Below are 26,843 nucleotides of genomic sequence, written 5' to 3' on the forward strand. Positions count from 1 at the left end.
TTGTAATGTAAGACTTGAAAACTTGGAAAAAATCGTCAAGAATCCCTATCAATGAGATTTCATTTTCAAGTTTAGAGCAAAAAACATATCCATGACTTAAAACTATCTTTGCAGAGGAGACTTCACCACTATTCCAAAAAAAAATTCAACTTTGTGGATCTTTATCATTTATGTAGGTGGTGAGTATTGTAGAGGGGACAAAGAAAAGGGTTTTCTGGAAAAGAGAATTATCTATAAGCAATCTGCACAGGAAACATTTTCACCTAATTACGAGTAGGTACCTATAGACATCAATTTTCATATTTCTCAATATTCTTCAATTTTGGGGGCCTCATAAAAGAGGACCACCATCATTTGGAGGACAAAAGGGTGCTTTTCTTGAAAAAGTGGTTATCTAAAAGTACTCTGCTCAGAAATGAGACATTACCAAAAAATTTGCATACCTTAGATATGAATTTTTCATTTTTTTGTTGATTTTTTTCAATTTTGAGGGGCTTTATAGGTAACCAACCAACATGGTTTGGGAGCCCGGAGGAAGGTTTTTCTTGAAAAATGGTTTATTCAGAAAGATTCTGCACATAAATAAAAGATTTTCAAAAAATTTCTACAGACATCAATTTTTAATATTTTTTTAATTTTTCCCAAATTTGAGAGGCTCCATGCAAGAGAGCCAAAATCATTTGGGAGTCCAACAATGGTTTTTTCTTGAAAAGGTGGTTATGTAGAACAATTTTAATGTAAAAATGAGATATTTTCATCAAATTTTCCAGAACTTTGATTTATTATCATTTGTTGTGATTTTTTCAACTTTGAGGGGCTCCTTACTACAGGGCCAATATGGTTTGAAGGGCCCGGGAAATTTTTTTCTTAAAAAGGGGATTATTTAGAAACATTCTGGCGCAGAAACAAAAAAATTTCATGAATAGAACTTTTTTCTGATTTTTTCCCCACTTAGGGGGCTACCGGCACCACTTTTTTTATATATAGGGGAAAAATAAAAAATAGGGAATTATTTTCTCACCTGAGGTCATGTTTTTGGGGGGGGGGGGTGGGAGCTACAAATTTCAAACTTTTCAAAATAAGGTACACCCTAACGACGACGTTACAATGCATTATGCAAGCGATAAGAAATGCAGGATAGGAATTTTTGTGTTTGAATGTATTTCGGATCGAATAGGTTACCACTACATACAGGGTGCCCAGAAATATCGAGTACCCCTAAAGAAAGTTTTTCAATAAAATTATAGGTTGGCAACGTGAAATAGATGCATATGATTGGTGGAATGCTATCTCTCCAGTCCAACAACCAATACTTTTTTAGGGGTACTCGATATTTCTGGGCACCCTGTGCAACGTACCAGTACCTACATTGTACTCTTATGTTGAAGAGAAAAGATTCGCTTAGAAAGCAATATTCGAAGAATTCTACGATCTAAACTTAGGGTACTCTTTCTTACAAAGTAACGATTACAGATTGTGAAGGGTTCGTCATGTCTTTTTATTTTCAACATAAGTAGGCAATAAAATGGTAAGTAAGAAACGGTATACCAACGACTAATCCTCGAATAACGTAATCATAACGAAGCGATAACTGTGACTCAACTTACTTCTCACTTATTTTACCGATTATTTTTTTCTTAATAACCCTTTTACTCTACTTACATACGGTTTAGATAAAGGCGACACTGCTGAAAAACCCAATCTCAAGCACAAGTGGTGTAAGAAAAAACAAGAGAGGAAATGCCATCAATATATTCGTAATATTTCAATTCAACATGACATGATATCTCTATCAGTATCAGCCATTTCTTCCCACAGACTTCGTCATCTCGTAGCTATTCAGTTGATAGGCTTGATATTCTCATATTTTTTCAGTTTCCAACTACATAGTTGGTGCTGGGAAAAGCCAAGGTCCCTCATCCCTCACGTCTTGCATTTAAAATTTTAAATCCTTATCAGATGTGCTAAACGCACATTAGATACCAGACATAATTCTACATAATTCGCACACCATTTCAGTCAATAGTACGAAACCCTGTGATTTTAATATCAATTGTCGTTTTGTTTTTATTTTCATCTCGTTATTACTATTCGACACAATTTCTGAATACTTTACCTACCTAGTACTTGAGACTAATATTGTTGATTTTTTCTCATCTTTCGCGATTCACCTATAATTTTGCTGGTTTTCTGCTAATTTTTAAAGCTATTCTTACGATGCATTTTTTCTACAGATTCATTTCATATCTTAATAGTTCCCATACATATCCTCAAAAGATGCCCTACTATTCTCAAATACCAAAAATTTCTACCTACCTACTGTGATACCAAATTTTAAAATTCCACCATTCTATCCACCCAATAATTTCGAACTCTGCTGCATTTCGACGATCCTCTTTTCCCAAATTTTAGCAGCTGTAATAGTATTCGTTGTCGTGAATTTATTGTTATTTTTTTACCTACATATCTTCTAAGTTGCCTATTTTTAGCATTTTTTTTTTTGAATCGTCATTGTGATTTTTTTACCTTGTATGCAGATCTTGTTTTTATTCATAAGGCTGACTACTGATAGATGATACCTTTTAGTACATTTTTGTCGTTGTGTTTTTACAGGGTTGTCCACTCATGTCTGGATCTGTCAATCCGCCAAAATAATAAAAAGTACGTATACATTTGAATAATGATTGGTTAGGTGTACTATGTACAATATCAATTGCAAATATATTTTTCGATCAAATTTTTAGCTGTCGTTTTGGAATTCAATATTAAGAAGACCTAGAAGACCGTCCGAGTGTGGTTAAAAAATAAGGGAGAAAACACAAAAAACCTGCTGATGAACGAGAACGACTCCAACGTGAACAAATCCAACACCAACAAAAACAAAGGCAGATGCCTAGTAAAGCAAACTTACCACTCGAGAAGCTCTTCTAGGCGATTTTCACACGCAAAATTACATCGCGAAAACGAAATCACGACTATCGATGAAGAATATGAAAATTTAGCTGACCGTTTCTCGTCACCATTACCATCCATTACGGATCGCATTCGACTCGGCACGAAAAAACCTTGAAAAACCCACAAAGCGAATACCACGAAGCACGATGAAAAACTAAACCACACTAAACACACACATAACTGAAGAAACGACGAGAAACGACTACACGACCGCTTACCGCTTCGGCGCTTCGATTCGATCACATTGGCAAAGGCAAACAGCAGAGACTGCAGAGAGACTCATCCTACACAACTGCACAAGGGCCTATCAGCAGACTAGTCCCGTCAATCTGTCGCCAAGTACTCAACACTCGACTACTGGCAGACTGGCACAGGCACAACGCACAACACCACAAAGAAACCAGATAAGAAGAAGACGAATGCATTTATAACGAGACAGGAGTCGAGTTCGTCAAGTTCCAAGAAAAATTGAAAAGAAAACTACACTACTACGCAGTGGCACCCCACCACTCTAGCATAGTAGCATTCGAACTAATTCGAACGCAACTGACTGCACGTGCACAGGATTGGCTTGGGGAGGGGAGGGGTGACGCAGTAAACCCAGCCCAGCAGAGCAAGCGAAAAAATTAAAAATCCTATATTTCTTCCAAAGTGATAATTTCTTCCCTTCTTGAGTTCTTGTTCTTGTTGCAAAACTAAATTCATTATGAACAGTTTTGAACAGTTTTGAACAGGAAATTTTTTGTTCCTCCTACTGTCTTCACTACATACACACTTACACAGTACACACAACTTTAATTTTTATTACATAATGGACGAAAAAATTGAAAAACACTTCATTGAAAATTTTAACCGCCTTGTGTTGAATTTCATTCTGCGATCGCACCACTTGAAAAAAATCTGTTGATCTTGTGCTAGCCTAAGTGTATGGTTATAGTGAAGCAGAGCCGCGCAGAGCCAAGCAAAGTCACTAATAGTCGGGGGGGGCCCGCATAAGAATCACATGTACCCCCCTGCCGATTCTCCGGGACAACTTTTTTCTTAAAGGGGAAGTCCTAAGGAACATTTCTAGCCCTTGTCCTCAAAAAAAAAAGTGGCGCTACTTACAAAATGGCGGCCATTTTGATTGACAGGTCAGCCGAAATCGCAGGTTTTGCGTTCCAACATAGAACTTTCACGGAATTTTTTAAACCGTACAAAGGTAGATCGAAAGAGCAGGCAAAAATTCATCACCTGTCAAAATTTCAAGTGCTTAAGTGTTTTTTTCGATTTCTGGAGAATTTTCAAAAATCAAATGTTGGCCAAAATGTGAGAAAAAAATCAAAATTTTACCAAATCGACCTAGAAATCTGAAATTTGAGATATGTACTATTTTCGACCTGCCAAATCGATTGGAAACTGTTTCAAACCGTTTTGAGCAGTTCTGGAGCCTCCAGCAGATTTTTGAAACTCGAAATTCTCTCAAAATTTCATCAAATGGAGTTGGAAAGCCGAAATTCATTCTGCAAACTAATTTCAATACGCTATGAAGTCGACTGCAGGTAATTTTCAAGTCGTTTTGGAGCCTCCAGCAGATTTTTGAAACTCGAAATTCTCTCAAAATTTCATCAAATGGAGTTGGAAAGCCAAAATTCATTCTGCAAACTAATTTCAATACGCTATGAAGTCGACTGCAGGTAATTTTCAAGTCGTTTTGGAGCCTCCAGCGATTTTTTAAAAATTACTGGAGACTCCAGCAGATTTTTGAAACTCGAAATTCTCACAAAATTTCATCACATGGAGTTGGAAAGCCGAAATTCATTCTGCAAACTAATTTCAATACGCTATGAAGTCGACTGCAGGTAATTTTCAAGTCGTTTTGGAGCCTCCAGCAATTTTTTGAAAATTACTAGAGATTCCAGCAGATTTTTGAAACTCGAAATTCTCACAAAATTTCATCACATGGAGTTGGAAAGCCGAAATTCATTTTACAAACTAATTTTAATACGCTATGAAGTCGACTGCAGGTAATTTTCAAGTCGTTTTGGAGCCTCCAGCAATTTTTTGAAAATTACTGGAGCGTCCAGTAGATTTTTGAAACTTGAAATTTCTCCAAAATTTCATCAAAATAAGGTTAGCAAGCTGAAATTACGAGTAACTCTGCACTTCAATTTTAACACCTTCTGAAGACGACTTCAGGCGAGTTGAAGTAATTTTGGAGCCACCAGTGACTTTTTGAAAAGTTTCATCGCGTTTTTAGGAGAATTGAAATTTCGAAAAAGTAGCTGGAAGTTTCAAAACCACTTGAAACCACCATGCAGTCGACTTCATATTGTATTGAAATTAGTTTGCAGAGTAAATTTCGACTTGCTAACCCTATTTGATGAAATTTTGGGGAAATTTCAAGTTTCAAAAATCTACAGGAGGCTCCAGTAATTTTCAAAAAATTGCTGGAGGCTCCAAAACGACTTGAAAATTACCTGCAGTCGACTTCATAGCGTATTAAAATTAGTTTGTAAAATGAATTTCGGCTTTCCAACTCCATGTGATGAAATTTTGTGAGAATTTCGAGTTTCCAAAATCTGCTGGAGTCTCCAGTAATTTTCAAAAAATTGCTGGAGGCTCCAAAACGACTTGAAAATCACCTGCAGTCGACTTCATAGCGTATTGAAATTAGTTTGCAGAATGAATTTCGGCTTTCCATCTCCATTTGATGAAATTTTGAGAGAATTTCGAGTTTCAAAAATCTGCTGGAGGCTCCAGAACTGCTCAAAACGGTTTGAAACAGTTTCCAATCGATTTGGCAGGTCGAAAATAGGACATATCTCAAATTTCAGATTTCTAGGTCAATTTGGTAAAATTTTGATTTTTTTCTCACATTTTGGCCAACATTTGATTTTTGAAAATTCACCAAAAATCGAAAAAGGCTCTTTAGCACTTGAAATTTTGACAGGTAATGAATTTTTGCCTGCTCTTTCGATCTACCTTTGTACGGTTTAAAAAATTCCGTGAAAGTCCTATGTTGGAACGCAAAACCTGCGATTTCGGCTGACCTGCCAATCAAAATGGCGGCCATTTTGATTGACAGGCAGCCGAAATCGCAGATTTTGCGTTCCAACATAGGACTTGCTCAACATTTTTCAAACTGTACAAAGGTAGATCGAAAGATCAAGCAAAAGTTTATCACGTGTCAAAATTTCAAGTGCCAAAGTGCGTTTTTCGATTTTTGGTGAATTTTTGAAAATCAAATTTAGGCCAAAAATGTGGGAAAAAATCAAAATTTTACCAAATTGACCAAGAAAGCTGAAATTTTGGATATACCCTATTTTCGACATGCCAAATCGATTGGAAACGGTTTCAAACCGTTTTGAGCAGTTCTGGAGCCTCCAGTAGATTTTTGAAACTCGAAATTCCCACAAAATTTCACCAAAATGGAGTTGGAAAGCTGAAATTTATTCTGCAAACTAATTTCAATACGCTACGAAGTCAACTGCAGGGGAGTTTCAAGTCGTTTTGGAGCCTCCAGCGATTTTTTGAAAATTACTGGAGCCTTCAGTAGATTTTTGAAACTTTAAATGTTCACAAAATTTCATCAAATGGGGATGGAAAGCTGAAATTTACTCTACGCTCCAATTTTAACACCCTCTGAAGACGACTTCAGGTAGGTTCAAATCATTTTGGAGCCTCCAGCACCTTTTTGAAAATTACTGGAGCCTTCAGTAGATTTTTGAAACTTTAAATGTTCACAAAATTTCATCAAATGGAGATGGAAAGCTGAAATTTACTCTACGCTCCAATTTTAACACCCTCTGAAGGCAACTTCAGGTAGGTTCAAATCATTTTGGAGCCTCCAGCGCCTTTTTGAAAATTACTGGAGCGTCCAGTAGATTTTGGAAACTTGAAATTCCCGCAACATTTTACCAAATGAAGTTGGCAAGCTAAAATTTACTTCGCAAACTAATTTCAATAGGATATGAAGTCGACTACATGGTGGTTTCAAATGGTTTTAAAGGGTTTTGAAGCTTCCAGCTATTTCTTGGAAATTTCAATTTTCCAAAAAGCACCATAAGACCTCTCAAAAAGTGACTGGAAGCTCCAAAACGACTTGAAATCCACGAGCAGACGAGTTCGTAGCGTATTAAAATTAGTTTGCAGAATGAATTTTGACTTTCTAGTTTCTACCTGCGTTTGATGAAATTTTTAGGAAATTTAAAGTTTCAAAAATCTACTGAAGGCTCCAGTAATTTTCAAAAAATCGCTGGAGGCTCCAAAACGACTTGAAACTCCCCTGCAGTTGACTTCGTAGCGTATTGAAATTAGTTTGCAGAATAAATTTCAGCTTTCCAACTCCATTTTGGTGAAATTTTGTGGGAATTTCGAGTTTCAAAAATCTACTGGAGGCTCCAGAACTGCTCAAAACGGTTTGAAACAGTTTCCAATCGATTTGGCATGTCGAAAATAGGGTATATCCAAAATTTCAGCTTTCTTGGTCAATTTGGTAAAATTTTGATTTTTTCCCACATTTTTGGCCTAAATTTGATTTTCAAAAATTCACCAAAAATCGAAAAACGCACTTTGGCACTTGAAATTTTGACAGGTGATAAACTTTTGCTTGATCTTTCGATCTACCTTTGTACAGTTTGAAAAATGTTGAGCAAGTCCTATGTTGGAACGCAAAATCTGCGATTTCGGCTGACCTGTCAATCAAAATGGCCGCCATTTTGTAAGTAGGGCCACTTTTTTTTTTGAGTACAAGTGTTAGAAATGTTCCTTAGGACTCCCCCTTTAAGAAAAAAGTTGTCCCGGAGGATCGACGGGGGGGTGCAATTTATCCTCAAGTGGGCTCCCCGACTATATGTATTCAATTAAATCCTGAATCGACATAATACTTACTTTGTTCTGTGAGAATCGAGTACCTAGTTCAATTTTTTATGTACTTTTAAAATTTCAGAATTTGAATGATGTTGCTTTGAAGGAAGTTGATTTTCAAAATGAAAACAGAACATGCCTATAAGCGAGCACGACAGTTCTTGAAAACTTGTATTTCGAGAGGCATAAAAACGATGTTTTTTTGTGAGGAGTTTATTTTTTGGCTTTGAAACATCATTTCTTCAAAAATAAATTTCCATTTTGATTTTGAAAAAAAAATACAAGCCCGAGCGAAGCGAGGGCAAAAGCTTTCGAAAATTGATGTTTTGAAAAGTAAACATTTGTGTTTTTAAAATTCTGAAATTGTTTAATGAAGAAAATTCGCATGAAATCCTTTGAAGATGAGTTTAAAAAAAAAGATAATTTGAATAAAAAACAAGTTTTTTTCATGAAAAAAAAAAATAAATAAATAAAAAAGTGACTTTTTGGAAAGAAAAGTGACCAATAGTGACTTTTTGATGAAAAAAGTAACCAAAAGTGACTTTTCGTGAAAAAAGTGACCCGCTACGATGCCTGATATTATGTTTGAATTTTCTACAGTGCTGAGCAGAGATGGAACGATTGCCGATTATAATCGATTATGATCGATTATTCGGGTCCGATTAAATGACCGGGACATCGTCGATTAATCGGATTTCTTATTTCAGGCTTTTTGATTGGTCAATGGTACCGAACGCCCCGCATGACGTCTTGTTTTTTTGGCTGATTTAATCAGCCGATTATTCGCGGCGATTATGCTCCGATTATTTTGAAAAAAATAATCGATGTAGCATCGATTATAATCGATTCCATCTCTGGTGCTGAGCAAAATGTTGACGACGACCCAGATACGACGATTGGCGTGATTTAAACGTAGCGAAGGGTGAAATAAAAAAGACCGAATTCCGGTTAATATAATGTGCACTTGTCTTAATCTCATTAAACGCTTCAAAGGTAAAATGAATTTTAAAAAAAACCTAAGCGCGGTATAATAACACATCGAAGCGATGAAATACGCCGAGTGAAGAAGAGGGACGGAGAAGGGAGAGAAAAACCAAACACCAACGACTAAACGTAGCCCGGCCATTCTATTGAGAATATGAAACCTTTTTTTTTTTTTTTCAAAGAAAATATTGTGTACAAAGTATCCTTCTCTTTTCTTTTTTTTTTTTTCTTTTTTTTGTCACTGGTCATGTAATTTTGATGAACATTCGAACAAGGGATCTAACAAAAAAAGAGAAACCCTAGCGACCAAACGATATCTTTTCATATCTCATACAAGTCTGTATCATGTCTGTGCTATATCCATACAATAGCGAAAATGTCCGCCTATATCGCTAAATCGTTGTAAATCTGATGATATCTCAGCGATATTCAGGGATATTCAGAAATCTGACCAGCGATATCTGCAAGATATAGCACTGCTATAGTATATATCACATAGATATCTGAGGAATATATTTTCGATATCCAGAGGATATCGTTTGCTATATCGCTAGATATCTAGCCTATATCTGTAGATATCATCCGATTTCTGTGAAATAGGTACCCATCTATATCGTATGTATATCTTTCTTCTGGTGAATTTTGATATAGAGTTTTCGAACCACATTGATGTAAAATCTAAGACATGAAGACAATACAACAAGTCACAAAGAATAATTTTGCATTGTAAAACAAAAAAAGTCAATTTTTTACACCAGTAGGTAATGTAAAAATTTTCACTTCTCTTGTTTTTCAATACCTACAAGTAGGTACAAAATTACTCTCTATGACTCACAGTATTAGCTTCAAAACATACATTTCACATCAATACAATTCAAAAATTCTGAGTAAGATCAATAACCTCACTCAAATATGGAGAATGCCTCACTCTCAAAGCTCACAAGCCACTAACTAGGGAACCTCACACAGGGGCACCACTGGCCCAGGGAGGAGGTGCCAGGGCAAATCGTTTATTTATTGTTATCTCTTGATCATATAAGGTACATACATTTAACAAAAGAATGATTATGATGTGTTACTTTTGGAGATATCACTTTATTTTGGAGTTTTGATAGTAAAATTGGTCACAACAAAGTTTCGAAAAGAATTCAAATTTTTAAAATTACGTTTTTGAAACGTTTTGAACCATGTTTTTGTAGAAAAAAAAAAAAAGGCATGTATATATTTTCAAAAAATGAGTTGAAATAATAAAACAAAGTACCTCAATGAAAATGAAATCACAGTCTAATGGAATTTGTATTGGTAGCTTCATCATTCCATTTAAAAATGCTCAATTCTCAAGACTTCGGAAATATCATCCAACACAAACACATACACTGATTTATAAAATGTTTCAAAAAAACTTCACCATCCTTAAAAAACAAAAAATGAACAAAGTTATGAAACATTCCAGAAAACACTTTAGAGATAACAAACCATTAATTTCACTTTTCAGCCATCTTGACTTGACTGATACTCTACACACATTGCACTCCTTACTGAATACAAAAAAACGTGTTGAAGATATCGTTCTATATCTTGGAAATCTGCAGGATATCGCTACTTTTACATAAACCACCTCGTGTAGAAACGATATTCTACAGATATCCTAGAGATATCACCAAACCCATATCCTTTCCACAATATCGAAACGATATCTAGAAAAGTTATGATGAGAAATACGTTGTTGCAGATATCGATAGATATACCTGTGACATGGTTGATATAGTCAGACATACATACGATATCATTATAAGAAACTGAATCGCATAAATCGTTTGCAAATCGTGAAATGCTATTCAGATATCTATGTGGCATAAAAACGCCAAGTTTGGTCGATAGGGAAGTTATAAAAATTAGGACGAAAAATACTCGCCATTGAGCAACCCTTTATAAACAGCATTTTAACACATTTGAATAAGATTACACTTTTCAACTCTAGAAGAAAAGAAAAAAAAACAATGCGAAAGCGTTTTGCTTTCATAACCAGAGGGAAAAAACTCTGTCTATTGTACATACAAACGGCCAAATGGTCAACATTCTTTCATATTTAATCAATGAATGAGTGTTTGGTTCTAAAACGTCTGTATAAAAAAGAAAAAAAAGACAGATAGAGAGAGAAATGAAACGGAACGAATTCGTAGTCCATGGATGTGTTAATTTTTGTTTCTAGAAGTATTTAGAAAAACGACCCTATAGATAACCATGTGCGGCCATCGGACACGGCGACGAATACATTAGCCGATGAGCACACATGTTTAGCGTCTTTAAAAAGGCAATAAATTACGTAAAATAGAAATCTTAACTCTGATCCTTTTAAAGGAGAAAAAGAGATTTCATGTTGTGTATCGTCCGCTCTAAGGATACAAAAATAAATACATCGGTGTTGAACGTCAACTGTTGGTGTCGTTTTCATATGAAACGACCATGCTGATGACGAATATCGAGTCAGATTTGAGACTATACCCCCTCAGTACTTGGAATGAGAAGATAACAAGTGTAAAAATGTAATGAAAAACTGAAGAAATACGTAGTTAATATATGTAGTTATATATGTAGTAGGATCTGAACAGTATATTCTGCTCGAACAAGCTGTTGAAAGCGATTTTATGATTGATTTTCATTCTAGACGCTATTACAAAGCAATACAGCTCCTCTGCCCTTTCATCATTTTCCCCCTTTTCCAAGGTCCCATCCAAAATATTACAAACTCGCGTATTGTCTTCCCTATGGTTCCCACAAAAAAATCCAATAATTTTGTTGGAGTGCTACCTAGTACCTACATGTGCATTTTTTTATTTTCACATAATTTTTCAACAAGTCTGAAATGAAATTACCTAATAGATATTTTACAGTCATTCCCCCAAATACGAATTCTCGAACGGACATTTCGCGAATGGGATATTTCCTGAATCTTTTGTTTACTGAAATTCCAAAAATTTCTCTTTTAAAGAATTTACTTACGTTAGTAGTCTACAATCCACCGAGCAAAAAGTACGTTAGAAATCGATTTTACTGAAATTTTTTGCTTACTAAAAAAATTATCCGGCATAATGTAGAAGGGACCCGCGAAAACCCAAAACACATGATTTCAAAATTTCAAAATTGCACAATAGGGGGCTGGAGCCTCAAAGGGGTGTATTTATGAACGTGGGCGCTACCAAAAAAATGAAACGTAGTCGTGAAGGGTGTCACCGCCAGATGCCAAATATGTGTTATGTTCTGTTGGAAATTAGCACAAACGGATTTTATTGCACTTTGAATGCAGTTTTTATGCATTTTTGATGGTTAAATCGTTCTGTAGTCATAAGTATTCGCGGCTACCGAAAAATTTTTGTGAAACTGGTTCGAAAAGATTATTTCCAACCGAACTGAAAAAAAAACGGCTGAAAAATATCTGCACAATGACGAGTAATGGCGCAGAGAAGTGGTTGAGAGGTTACCCCCACCCCAAAATTTAGTTTGACATTTTCTTCCCCGCAGTACTCGTGCGACCTATCAAACTGTATTAAAATTTCGCGTAGAATACGATTATACCATTAATTTTCAATTTCAACCCTTCGGTGCCTCTCTCCCCCGCCCTAAATTGTGGTTCGACAATTTTTTTCATGAATAATTCCATGTGACCTATCAAAATACATCGAAATTTTGCATAAAATCTGAATAATATACCATTATTTTGAATATTAACCCTTGTGTGCTCCCCTCCCCCACCGTAAAGTGTACTTAAACAACTTTTTTGCGAATCACTCACGGGAAAATTTTGCGTAGAATCAAAACATCCCATCAATTGTGAGTATTTCTTTTTTAATTCTTACTTCAACGTGAAACCATCGCTGTTCTTGAAAAAAAAAAAGACAACAAATGTATTCTTTGTAATTGCACTTCATGTTTAAACACAGAATCCATGAGCGATTCCGACGATTACACAGACAGTGATTTCGACTAACAAGGGAACCTCTTGAGGTGCGAAACTCCGATTTGAACGGGACCGCGACTTTTGGAAAGAGCATAGTCTAAAACCCCCAAAACCAAATTTTCAGCTGCCCAAGTTCATTTTTCGATTTTTGGCGAATTTTTGAAAATTCAAAATTGTCTGTTTTTGGCGATTTATGTTTTTTTTTTAAAGTACGTACTTGATCAGTAAAAATCGTCAAAACAAGTCCCAAAACTAATATTAATTACACAAACCGAAATTTCACCATTTCCAGCCATTCTGGAGCCTCCAGCGCGATTTTTCAATTTCTCCAGAATTTTGAATTTGCTCCAGAAGGCGTGAATATGCAGTTGGGCAGCTAAAAATCGAGTTGTGTATTATACTCAACCTGTTTAACGAGTTTATCTACATTTGAGCCAATTTTGGGAGTGACACCTCAAGAGTGGTAATCGAAAAATGAACTTGGGCAGCTGAAAATTTGGTTTTTGGGGGTTTTAGACTATGCTCTTTCCAAAAATCGCGGTCCCGTTCAAATCGGAGTTTGACACCTTAAGAGGTTCCCTTGTAAGTTTTAGTTTCTAGATTGTAAGAATATTGGTTGTACAATAATATTAGTAAGAATAGGTATTTATTTTGTGATAAACTTTTAAACTTTTATTTCTCATCTTAAAAAAACATTGGATGAGGTGAAGGGCATAAAAAAGTAGAAATTGAAAATTAATGACATACCTATTCGGATTTTATGCGAAATTTTAGTGCATTTTCGATGGGTCACACGTGAGTATTCACAAAAAAGTTTTCAACGTCCACTGTAGGGTGGGGGAGGGCACACAAGGGTTAAAATTCAAAACTGATGTCATATTCGGATTCTACGCAAAATTTTAGTGTATTTTGATGGGTCGCATGTGAGTAATCACTGAAAAGTTGTCAAAGTACACTTTACGGTGGGGGAGGCGGCACACAAGGGTTAAAATTCAAAATTAATGGTATATTCAGATTTTACGCAAAATTTTAGTGTATTTTGATGGGTCGCATGGGATTATTCATAAAAAAAAAAAGGTCGAACTACAATTTAGAGCGGGGGAGAGAGGCACCGAAGGGTTGAAATTGAAAATTAATGGTATAATCGTATTCTACGCGAAATTTTAATACAGTTTGATAGGTCGCACGAGTACTGCGGGGAAGAAAATGTCAAACTAAATTTTGGGGTGGGGGTAACCTCTCAACCACTTCTCTGCGCCATTACTCGTCATTGTGCAGATATTTTTCAGCCGTTTTTTTTCAGTTCGGTTGGAAATAATCTTTTCGAACCAGTTTCACAAAAAATTTTTGGTAGCCGCGCATACTTATGACTACAGAACGATTTAACCATCAAAAATGCATAAAAACTGCATTCAAAGTGCAATAAAATCCGTTTGTGCTAATTTCCAACAGAACAAAACACATATTTGGTATCTGGCGGTGACACCCTTCACCACTACGTTTCATTATTTTGGTAGCGCCCACGTTCATAAATACACCCTTTTGAGGCTCCAGCCCCCTATTGTGCAATTTTTGAAATCATGTGTTTTGGGTTTTCGCGGGTTCCTTCTACATTTTGCCGGATAATTTTTTTGGTAAGCAAAAAAGTTCAGTAGGGTAACACTTTTACGTTCGTGGATTGTAGACTATAGTGTCTATACTTCCTTATCTTCTGTTCAAAAAACTGGGTAATTTTCGAAATGAGATCTTTACACCTTTTGGAGGAACAAGAATTCCCAAACTTTTTCAAAATACTTAATTACAAAAAAATCTGTGAAAATATAGTGACATATCGATTGTTACTAATTTGAAGGTAAGTAAGTATGTACTAAGCTCGAAAAGGGTATTCCCGGTTAAGATATGTAGGTGAAATGGCCCTGTTCCCAGATTTGGAAAATCATGATGGATTATTGTTGGGTACCTCCAATAAAAATTTTCGAGCGGAATTTTCGCCCCCAACCTACCCCCCCCCTTGATCAGTATAGCCAAAAAACGCGTTTTTCGCGCGAAAAATTCGGTATCCATGAGTGGTGGGGATAAAATTCTAGTACCACGCGGAATTTGTATAGGGAAAGCCTGGGCCTTTCAACATAATTTTTTTCAAATTTTTTATCGTAGTGGTGGGGTAAAATTAACAAAAGAAAACTTTGAAGCGCCACAGCTCCGAACTGAAGGGTGGAACACAAAAACTGTTTTCGCCAAAATGTGTCTTTTTACAAGTACTTTTTTCCTACTAATCCATGAAATTGAAATTTTGCCTGCAAAAGGCTCATATTTGCAAGAAACCCTGAAAAATACGCGTTTTTCGCGTTTTTTTGCAAAATAATGCGAAATAAGCGAAAAATGTATGGAACAAAAAATGTTGAGCGTCGAATTTCACCCTAGAAAACGTGTTCAAAAAGTTGTCAAAACACTCATCTACTGAAGTTAGCAAGGATTGTAATCATGAGCTCTGTGAATAAAAAAATACAAACAAAATTCAAATTGAGGTCAGAGCGATTCAGTTACAATTCTCACTGTCGTTTCAATAATTCAAACACGTTTCCGCAAAGTTCGGTGAAAAAAATCCTTCAAAATGAAAATATGTACCTATCACAAGTCAAACTTACAAAACTTTACCAAGAATGGGCGATTCACCCAAAAATTGTTCAATAATCTAACTCAAAATCAGTAATTTGCAGATGATACAAATTTAGATTTCTATTTCAATTTTCAGAAATTTAAACCAAATCTTTTTCAAATCCAAAAGGTACCATACACGGCACACATGTTCAACAAATCTTACCAAAATTCAAAAACTTTGAAAAAAATTCCCAAAATTGTACTAAAAAACTCATAATTCATTCTAGATCATAGATTGGTTCAAAATCAGATTATTGTCCCAAAATCAAGAGGTAATTTTACGCGATTATAGAAAAATCAGGTTAACGTCTCAAGAAAGTGAATGGAAAAAAGTGATTCCAAAAATAACCAAATGATGAATTATGCAATATATATTTTTCAATGGAAATTATAAACCATAAAAAAATTGACTAACTTGATCCAAAGGGTACCCCCCGATAAGATAGGCAAAATGCCCTTAACCTCAGATTTCGATGAAACTCACAGGGTATGTTTAGTACCCCCAAAAAATAATTTTGGGCCCATAGCCCGCTCCCCACCCCACCCCCCTCAGCCAGGGGGGTCAAAAAACGCGTTTTTCAGGGGAAAAATTCTGTATCAGCGCGTAATTAAGATAAATTGATTCTGTAAACGAATATAGTTAGAGGATACATGGGCGTACCTCCCTGAATTTTTTCAGAATTTTTCATCACACGGGGAGAGAAGGGGGACAAAAGAAAACTTTAAATCGACATTACTCCGGAACGAACAAACATACCAAAACGATTTTTTCGTCAAATATGTATCTTTAGGTCTACTTTCTATAGAAGTCATCACCCGGCCATTTGGAGTGGTGGGTCAAGCTCAAAAGCTCAAAAAACTCTCAAAAAACCACGTTTTTTGCGTTTTTCTCCAAAAATATGGACAAATGGCGGAAATCTAAGAGAACCAAGTTGTTCAGCGTGAAATTTTACCTCAGAATTGTGTAATTGAAAATTCATTTACACCGCATGATCGTAAAACTACATGCGCAGAAGTATTTGTGCTTACATCAAGATAGCTGAAAGGGTATTCCTGGGTAAAATAGGTGAAATGTCCCTGTCCTCGGATTTCTGAAATTTTGATGAAACATAGTTGGGTACCATTAAAAAAAATGTCGGAGGCAAAAAATCCCCCCCCCCACCTCCTTTGCTCATAATAGCGAAAAAAGGGCCTTTTTCGGGGAGAAAAAATCCATGCTTCAACTGACAAAAAAATCTGTATTCACTCAAAATATATGGAGGAGACAGTATAATAAAAGTACCTACATAGGTATTTGAGATTCTGCGCCAATCCATGCTATTGCCATCAAAATCCAAGGCCACTTTTGGGGTTCTACTGAGAAAATTGAAAAGTAAATCTTTTTTTTTTTTTGGAGAGGGGGTATTAGTAGTTGGTGTTTTGAAAATATTTTCTTCGCAAAAGTTTCGCTATAATGACGAAAAAATATTGAAAGATAATATATTTCTGAAACTGAGGAAATATTTTGGAACGCAGTGATGACAATATTTTTAGGTTTCAAAAAATTGATAAAGATTGGCAAAAATTCCTAAATTTTTGTTGATTTTTCAAAATTGACAAAAACAATTTAAAATAATAGCATAGAATGGACGCAGAATCTAAGATATATTCATTTAGGACTGGGTCGATCGTCATTTTTCTCAAAACAAATTGGGTACAGGGGCTACAGTGAAAAAACCGTGTTTTTTCGAAAATACTCCCACTTTAAGGGCACATGTTTTCCCTTTAGGGGCACTTCTGGAGCCAGCATTTTTCTGTACAACTTTCAACTCAAAATGACAGTTTTTGCTAAAATTGGTAAAAATCCAGTTTTTTTTCTTTTTTTGGTGATTTACCCAATAGGTAGGTAATACCTATGTTTTCAATGTACTTGGTAACTCACATAAAAATTTAATCATCGACACCAAAAAGAAACCTTTCTGATAGTTTTGAGTTAGATACCATGTACTTGAAAAGTAGGCTACTTGTAATTCAAGAAAACCTTGATTAAGAAGTTGCATGGCGTAAATAGCGCTATAATGAAGCATTTTTCACAAAAACTCTAATTTTTGGGCAACCCCTCTCCCCAATGTGGTCGTTGGGAGGTTCCAACTGCAAAACAAACTTCATATTCATGTTCAGCGAGTTCGGTTCATATGATAATGATACCCATATTGTCTGTCTACTTTCGCCCTAAAATTTGGAGAGGGGGTGCCTATGGCCAAAAAATTGGAGTTTAAGGGTATACTCTGCGGAGAGCATTCTAATTTGACAACCGGTCGAAATGTGAAACCGATTGAACGAATTTAGTCGTGCTTATGTCCCGCGACCCGCTCCCATCTAAACTTCAGACGGGGATTTCTCCGCGAATTTTCAAAATTCTTCCAATTTTTTTTCACCAATACTGATTCATCTATGAAATCGAGGGTATGTAGCCATATTTTCTAATTTTGCTTTTACAACAGGGATGCGAGCGTCTAAAGTACCTCCATCCAATTCCCTATTATAGCCATCAAATGTCCTGAATCAAAAATATCTCGACATACCCTCGCTTTTGAATGCAAACCCTAGAAAAATCCGTTCTATAGTTTTGGCACAATCCCCGCCCAAAGTTGACCATTTTTCATCAAAAAATTAGAATAGCCTTAAAGAAGTTAGTTGATGGTTTTCTTATTGTTTTTGGAGGCCAGCATCCAAAATTATGGATCGCTTTTTTTGGTGGTGCTGTGACAAAAAAACACAATTTTGAGTGTTTTTTGAGTTTTTGAAGATGGCCTACCTGGAGGGAAAATATGAAAAAAAAAAATACCAATTATAGTGCTCATGCAGATACATTTTTGAAAAAAAAATTTCATGTACTTAAATTAGGTTCGGAGATACGGCGGTTTCAAATTTTCTTTTGTCAATATATCTCCCCTGGGGGGCCCACAATTTTTGAAGAAAATTCAAGTTGCTAGAATCATATCTCCTTCAAGTATTTTGAGTGAATACAGATTTTTTTGTCAAAACTCGTTGAAGCATGGATTTTTTCTCCCCGAAAAATGCCCTTTTTTCGCTATTATGAGCAAGGGAGGTGGGGGGGGGGGGATTTTTTGCCTCCGACATTTTTTTTAATGGTACCCAACTATGTTTCATCAAAATTTCAGAAATCCGAGGACAGGGACATTTCACCTATTTTACCCAGGAATACCCTTTCAGCTATCTTGATGTAAGCACAAATACTTCTGCGCATGTAGTTTTACGATCATGCGGTGTAAATGAATTTTCAATTACTCAATTCTGAGGTAAAATTTCACGCTGAACAACTTGGTTCTCTTAGATTTCCGCCATTTGTCCATATTTTTGGAGAAAAACGCAAAAAACGTGGTTTTTTGAGAGTTTTTTGAGCTTTTGAGCTTGACCCACCACTCCAAATGGCCGGGTGATGACTTCTATAGAAAGTAGACCTAAAGATACATATTTGACGAAAAAATCGTTTTGGTATGTTTTTTCGTTCCGGAGTAATGTCGATTTAAAGTTTTCTTTTGTCCCCCCTTCTCTCCCCGTGTGATGAAAAATTCTGAAAAAATTCAGGGAGGTACGCCCATGTATCCTCTAACTATATTCGTTTACAGAATCAATTTATCTTAATTACGCACTGATACAGAATTTTTCCCCTGAAAAACGCGTTTTTTGACCCCCCTGGCTGAGGGGGGTGGGGTGGGGAGCGGGCTATGGGCCCAAAATTATTTTTTGGGGGTACTAAACATACCCTGTGAGTTTCATCGAAATCTGAGGTTAAGGGCATTTTGCCTATCTTATCGGGGGGTACCCTTTGGTTTGACAATCAGAGGGGAAAAATTTTCGACCAAAATTGACCAATGAAGAGGGACAAATCATTTGAAAAATTAATTTTTCAGCATATTTGAAGATCCTTCAGTCCTTTACCCATACTAACTAAATTTTCTGAAAAAATAGATGTTGTGTAATTGTGTATGTATCGAGGTAGGTATCATTTTATTTATAAGTATAATTGCACATTTTTTTCGAGTCAGCATTTTTTTATTTTTACAGAAAACTAGAAAAAATGAATAGAAAAGAAAATCGAGAGAAAAAAATATAAAATTACAAAGATTGATTTTAAAAGTGGAAAAATCAGCACTTTCTAGACAAATTCTGACAAATGTTAGGACTTTTCGACAATTTTTGAAAAAGCTGTACTTCCGGACTATTTCGACTAACAACAAGATTTTATTGACCATGTTGGCATTAAACAGAATTTATTGCATAACCTGATAACCGGTTGAATAAAAGGCATTTGCCCACAATATTCTGTCAAAAAAGTAAAACTTGCTGACAATTTTGACAAAAAGCAGGAGTTTTGAAAATTTTGGCTAAAAGCAAGTTTTTTGTTCATTTTTTATTTTCAAAAAATATTAAAACTTTTTTGATAATGTCAGAAGAAAATGTATTTTTCAACAATATGACCAAAAACAGTGAAATTTGACAAAAACAAGAATTTTCTGAAAATTTTGGCAAAAGCAGGAATTTTTGACAAGTTGCTAACTTCAGTAGATGAGTGTTTTGACAACTTTTTGAACACGTTTTCTAGAGTAAAATTTGACGCTCAACATTTTTTGTTCTATGCATTTTTTGCATATTTCGCATAATTTTGAAAAAAAAAACGCGAAAAACGTGTACTTTTAAGTGTTTTTTGCAAATATGAGTATTTTGCAGACAAAATTTCAATTTTATTTATGGATTGGCAGGAAGAAAGTACATGCAAAAAGACATATTTTGGCGAAAACAGTTTTGGTGCCCAACCCTTCAATTCGGAGCTGTGGCGGTTCAAAGTTTTCTTTTGTCAATTTTACCCCCACCACTATGGTAAAAATTTTTGAAAAAAATCGTATTGAAAGGCACAGGCTTCCCCTACACATTCCACGTGGTACCAGAATTTTAACCCCATTACTCACAAATACAGAATTTTTCACGCAAAAAAAAAAACACGTTTTTGGGCTATACTGACCAAGGTGGGTGGGTTTGGGGGGGGCGGAAATTCCGCTCGAAAATTTTTATTGGAGGTACCCAACAATAATCCATCATGATTTTCCAAATCTGGGTTACGAGGGTAAATAGAAAAATTAAAAACTTGGCACACGTTTCAAAAAAAAAATGGAAAAAATGTAACAAAACTATCGAACTTGAGAGAAGATGGCCAAAACAGAAAGCTAGCAGAGGAATGATCAAGATCTAGAGAGAAAAAGTAGCCAAACATTTGAATGAATTATCAGGAGTTCAATTTTCGAGTGCTTTTAGCTTTTAAAATAATTTTTCGAGTATACTTTTTAAAATTCGGGCAATATTCTGGTAGTTGTTATTGAAATATGATACTAACGTCTGACTTTTACTTTCGAATTCTTCGACAAAAATAAATACCAACAATGTTTCGATCGAAACTCGTGCATTTTTCATCAGAATAAAAATTCCAATTCCGTCCAAAAGGGTTATTATGTCTAAACTGCACATTGTTGCAGTATGTCTTATTGTCTAAGATCGCTATTTACTGCTTGCTAGGTATCTTTCGATCAGAATAAAAATTAAGATTAAAATTAGAAAAACTCTTCCGAAAAAACCAGAGTAGGTAACATTCACGAAAATTTACAATAAAATTGCGCGGACACGGCGTCTCACAAAGCATCAAAAAAAATTTGGAAAACAACATAGAAAAATTTCAAGCAAAACTTACTCGACAAACGAAAAACCATCAAGTACATGATGGACGATGCTGATGGCCGTCAGGATCACGATCACCACAACGGGAACGCGCACACGACACACACAGGACACGAGGGCATTCACGAGGGCCGGAGGACAACAGAATACGGAATACGAAGAGTCGAAGACGAACAACGATAACGAACAACGAACGAAGTAAAATTAGATTTGAACACTGAACTGTCAGTCACAGACTGACTAAATGACTAACTAAACCGGCGAGGCGGCGACGCGCGGCGTATATGGATTCCTAACTTGGAAACTGGTCATGCTAAGAAATACTTCTTATGAAGTTATGATTGGCCAAAATGCCAGTGGGCGTTTTCTAGGACTTAGCATTTTGCATGTTATCATCTCGCGTTCGTGAAGTGTGAAGTGAAACGCAACGCAAATAATAATAATTATTAATTATTCATGTTTTTTTCCCAATTCCAAAAATCGATGAAAAATGTCAAATGTGTTACCTGAAAATATAAACATTAAAGAATAGGTGGAGGATTAAATTAACCCCCCCCCCCCAATCAAAAATTACCAGAAGTTGATCGTGGTATCTAGCAACGAAATTTCATTGGGAAAAAATCACGATTTTTCACTACTTTTTTTTAACGAAATGCTCAAAAAGCTTTCCACTCGACCCTCCCCCTCCCTCAACAACACACAATAAGAAATAACAACAGACAAATTTTTCACTAGAAAATTTAAAAATTGAAATTGGAAGAAAATCTATAACAACTAATCGAATTAAACTCGTATCAAAATAGAAAGTCATTTTTTGAGAATTACACAACGTGTGTCGAATAACTGCATAATCTTTTTGAGTTTTAATTTTTTTGTGGTGAGTTCATTTCATCGAGTGAAAGGGCTACGTATCTCAATTTTTTCAACAGATATGTAAAAATACGGATCAGATGGGTCAACTTCACCAATCAAAACTTTTTCTCACGTTTTAAATCAAGAAATCGCATTTTCTGGCAAACTTCAAATTTTTTTTAATCGACTTTGCGACATAGTGCCATCTCAATTTTTTAATACGTTGTTCAGCATGAAAAGTTGTCCATAAAATAATTTTTTCAAAATTTTTGAGAGTCGGAACGATATAAAAAGTACGTTTTGAAACTTTCTGAGCTAATTTTTTGTACGAAAAAAATGGCAACTCTGAGTTTTATGATATCACCAAAAAGCCTTTTAAAACCCCTAACTAACTATAATGGGAAAAAGTTCCATTTTGGTAGGTATCGCAGTTATCGAGTAATCCATTGCTGAAATGGATGATATTTTAGGTTCACTGAAAACTTTCGATACCCCCTGGCAGCCTTTAAAAATGGCCCAGAGGGCTGCGATTTGCGCCATTGGTCATCCCTTCGGAAGGTCTTACCACAGGAAAAAGTTCAAAAAAATCGCCGAACCCCCCTACCACTTCTTGCTCGAACTGACGTGGAATGACCCTCTTGAAAGCGGTGAAAAAACGCGTTTTTTGCCAGATTTTGATTTTTTGAGCTCTACAAATAATATGCTATGATTTTTTTTCTACGAATTTTCGAAATTTACATCCTCCAAAACCCTCCTACTTGAATATGAAACAAAAAAATTTTGAAAAAAGAAGCCTCATACATACCTTTACTCATCTCTAAATTTGAAACAGTGAAATTTCACTGCTTAGCAGTCACGACATTTTGGCTTCTTAAAAGCAGTAGTTTTTTACTGCAAAACAGTAAAAAATTTACTTAATTGATCAGTAAAAATGATTTTTACTGACCAATTCAGTAGATTTTTCACTGTTTTGCAGTAAAAAACTACTGCTTTTAAGAAGCCAAAATGTCGTGACTGCTAAGCAGTGAAATTTCACTGTTTCAAATTTAGAGAGTACCTACTTACCTAGTGACTTTTTTTCTACGGAAGTTTCAAAATTTCTTGGACCAACCATTCCGGCGGAGAGCGAGAATTTTGAATTTTGAGCACGTATGGGCACATTTCTCATTTTAGGGTGAGGGAGGGGTAGACTAAAAAATTTTTTTACAATGGTTTTATATTCAAACTACTCTCTAAATTTGAAACAGTCAATTTCACTGCTTAGCAGTCACGACATTTTGCCTTTTTAAAGCAGTAGTTTTTTTCACTGTTTTGCAGTAAAAAAAAACTACTGCTTTAAAAAGGCAAAATGTCGTGACTGCTAAGCAGTGAAATTGACTGTTTCAAATTTAGAGAGTAACATCTTACAAGGGATCTTGAGGTGTCACACTCCAATTTGAACGGGACCGCGATTTTTGGAAAGAGCATAGTCTAAAACTCCCAAAACCAAATTTTCAGCCTTGGCGAATTTTTGAAAATTCAAAATTGACTGTTTTTGGCGATTTATGTTTTTTTTTTAAAGTACGTACTTGAACAATAAAAATGGTCAAAATAAGTCCCAAAACTAATATCGATTACCTAAATCCAAATTTTACCATTTCCAGCCATTCTGGAGCCTCCAGCGCGATTTTCAATTTCTCCAGAGTTTTGAATTTTCTCCAGAGGCGTGAATATGAATTTAGGCAGGAATTGTATATTACACTCGAACTGTTTAACGAGTTTATCCACATTTGAGGCGATTTTGAGAGTGACATCTCAAGAGTGGTTATTTGAGGTGTCACTCTCGTTCCAAAACGGCTGGAAATTGCAGAATTTGCGCTCCGGGGATTGTGTCACTCTCAAAATCGGCTCAAATGTGGATAAGCTCGTTAAACAGGTCGAGTGTATTACACAACTCGATTTTTAGCTGCCCATCTTTATATTCACGCCTTCTGGAGAAATTGAAAAATCGCGCTGGAGGCTCCAGAATGGCTGGAAATGGTGAAATTTGGATTTAGGTAATTAATATTAGTTTTGGGACTTATTTTGGCCATTTTTACTGATCAAGTACGTACTTTTTTTTAAAAAAAAGCATAAATCGCCAAAAACAGTCAATTTTGAATTTTTAAAAATTCGCCAAAAATCGAAAAATGAACTTGCTTAGCTGAAAATTTGGTTTTGAGGGTTTTAGACTATGCTCTTTCCAAAAATCGCGGTCGCGTTCAAATTGGAGTGTGACACCTCAAGAGGTTCCCTTGTTAGGTGAATTTCTTCAAAATTGGAGAATGACGTGAGGATTTCACATCTTATCCTGAAAAGTTCTTTAAGCTCCTGAATTTAATACGTTGGAAGTATATATATTTTTAATTTTTTCCCCATATTTTTATGAGGGAAACAGATTTACCCATTCAAACAAAAAACTTCAAATACATCGATCGAAAAAATCAACTCGAGCAGTTTAAAATTGAGGATGTTTTTTTTTAGATCCTCTTTCAATCAGTCCAAGTTCCATTCCAATCTGAAATAATCATGTGGTGAGGGGGGGGTCCCTTGTCAGACAAATAAATTACTCAATGAGCACATAAGTAGTAAGCTATATGGTGACAAACCATCAGGCCCGTAGCCAGAATCTGGCTGTAGCTGGGGCGAAGGAAATATCAGCTGGGGCAGCACTTTTTGAGACTCGAACATCTGTGAAACATCCCCTCCCCTTTAACCCCCCTCAACCATCCGTTATTCCAAAACAATTTTTAAAAAAAATGAACAGAATGAGTGTGTATATTTCAGAAAAAGATTATACATAATGCGTGATGCTGGGGTTGAGCCTAATACAGCTGTAATCTGCGCGATTTACTGTGAAACTCTTGTAATAATTCTTTGGCTGTGACTATTTCTGTTTAAATTTTGTCATGAGGTAAAATAGTCAAATTTGACTCGCGTCCAAACAACATTAAAAAAATATATTATTCAAATTTTTAAAGAAATGTTAAGACAAAAAACGCTCTTTTCACCTGAAAAAACTTTACTTCTCGAAACAAACTTTTGCCTTCACTCAGGGCTCGTACTTGGTCACTTTTCAAAAGAAACTAAGTTACTAAATTGGGTTACTTTTTCGATAAGTAGCTTTGGTTTTCCAAATTATTATTATTTTTTTTTAATTTCAAAAATTCAATTTTTGCATTTAACTTGATGAGAAAAAAATGCTAGTAATATCCATAAGTGAATAATTTGAGAAAGTTGACCTACTTATACATACACTTTTATCGCCAAAAATAGCTCAAAATCTCACTTTTTGTCAACATTTCCAAAAATATCCTCGTTTCTTGCCAAAAATTGTTACTTTTTGGTAAAAAAAATTCAAGAAATATCCATTTCCCTTTCTAAAAATTACCAAATAATTCCGCTTTTTTGCTTGAAAAAAATGTCAATGACCGAAATTTCTCCCATTTTCAACCGAAGGTTGCGAAAAAAATAAAATAATCATTTTTTTGGCCTATGATTGCCAAAAATTCGTGGTTTTCCTCAAAAATAGTCCATTTTGCTTTTTGCTAAGATTGTCAAAATTCTCGGTTTTTCGCAAAAAATTATAAAAATTTTCATTCTTTCTTAAAAATTGTCCATAGGTCTTCCCTATTGCTGAAAATTTTAGCTTTTTCGTAGTGTAAAAGTCTCAATTTTTTATGTAAAATTGCCATAAATTGCACAAAGTGAAAGTCTCACTTTTCGAAAAAATTTGCAAAAAGATGTACTGGATTTCTAATCCTCATAAATTACTAATTTTTACTCAAATTACATATCAAATTGTTGATTTAAAATTTAGTGAACGCATCGAGCGAGCCATCGAGCTATCAAATGCAATTCATGCTAGTGTAGCCATTTCATGAACGTAACCATAATTTTACATTGTTGAGTTTTTGGTTTTTGGCACTTGGCACTTTCTGATTTTTTTTTTCTGGTTTTGCTGGTCGGGGCAAACGTCTTTTTTTTTGATTTTGCTACCTGGGGCAAACAGCCTTTCTAGCCGGGGCATTGCCCCGGCTGCCCCTACGCTGGCTACGGGCCTGCAACCATTATAGATCAAGACTCGAGTAAGCAAATCGAAGCAATCGCTTCCAAAAACATAATCAACCTTCGCTGACTACTCGTTACGTACATACGTACGTATCTCCATCTAACTATTTCCGTTTATTTCTGTGAAAAAATTGACCAGAAAATGAGCACTTTTCGAGTTCTGGTTGCGTAAGAAGTTTACGAAACTAATCATCCAGCTGGCGCATATAAAACAATCATTCGACACCATGTATCGTATGTATAGTTAGGTACCTATGGGTATAAGGTACTTGGGAATGCTATACAATACTCTGATACATACAAGTACATGCATACTCGTAGATGATGTCAAAAACATGTACCGCCAATATTGCACCATACGCTTCTTTACTCCACCAGTCCATTTTTTATACCTAAAGGACCCTTGCACGTGTTGTCTTTGAAATAAATTCTTTTACACATGGACATCGTAAAAATCTAACTTTATGTTGGAAGAAATCGTTTCCATTCTAAGACAGTTTTTATTTTTTTCGCGGTCCCTTTTATGTTAGCTATGGTAGAGGAAAAAATACGAGCCTTTTTCTGTTTTAAAACCCCAGCAGGCAGCTTACCATCGACTAAACTCTTCACTGAAGAAGAAACATTGACAGAAGTGTTGTAAATTACGACGATCATCAATTAGGATCAGCATCATTCTATCCATTTTTACGGAGGGTGACAGACAATAGGTAGGGAGAAAGTGGACAACGGATACGAACAGACGGAGTTCTCTTTCCAAGAAACA

General features: G+C 35.5%; 1 protein-coding gene across 2 annotated transcripts in view; it reads right to left on the reverse strand.

Annotated features, from left to right (window-relative positions):
* The window catches only part of LOC135849911 (JNK1/MAPK8-associated membrane protein-like), a 172,957-nt gene extending 151,579 nt beyond the window's left edge, over positions 1-21,378 (reverse strand). The window contains exon 1 of one of the 2 annotated variants that reach the window (XM_065370560.1): positions 21,153-21,378. The gene's annotated coding sequence lies outside the window, so the exon portion shown is untranslated. Of the gene's footprint in view, positions 1-2,911; positions 3,327-21,152 lie in introns of those variants that run through there. The other variant, XM_065370562.1, reaches the window with a different exon arrangement.
* Positions 21,379-26,843: the final 5,465 nt, after the last annotated feature.

Source organism: Planococcus citri, chromosome 1 (genome assembly GCF_950023065.1).
Source record: "Planococcus citri chromosome 1, ihPlaCitr1.1, whole genome shotgun sequence".
In the NCBI taxonomy this organism is placed as follows: Eukaryota; Metazoa; Arthropoda; class Insecta; order Hemiptera; family Pseudococcidae; genus Planococcus; species Planococcus citri.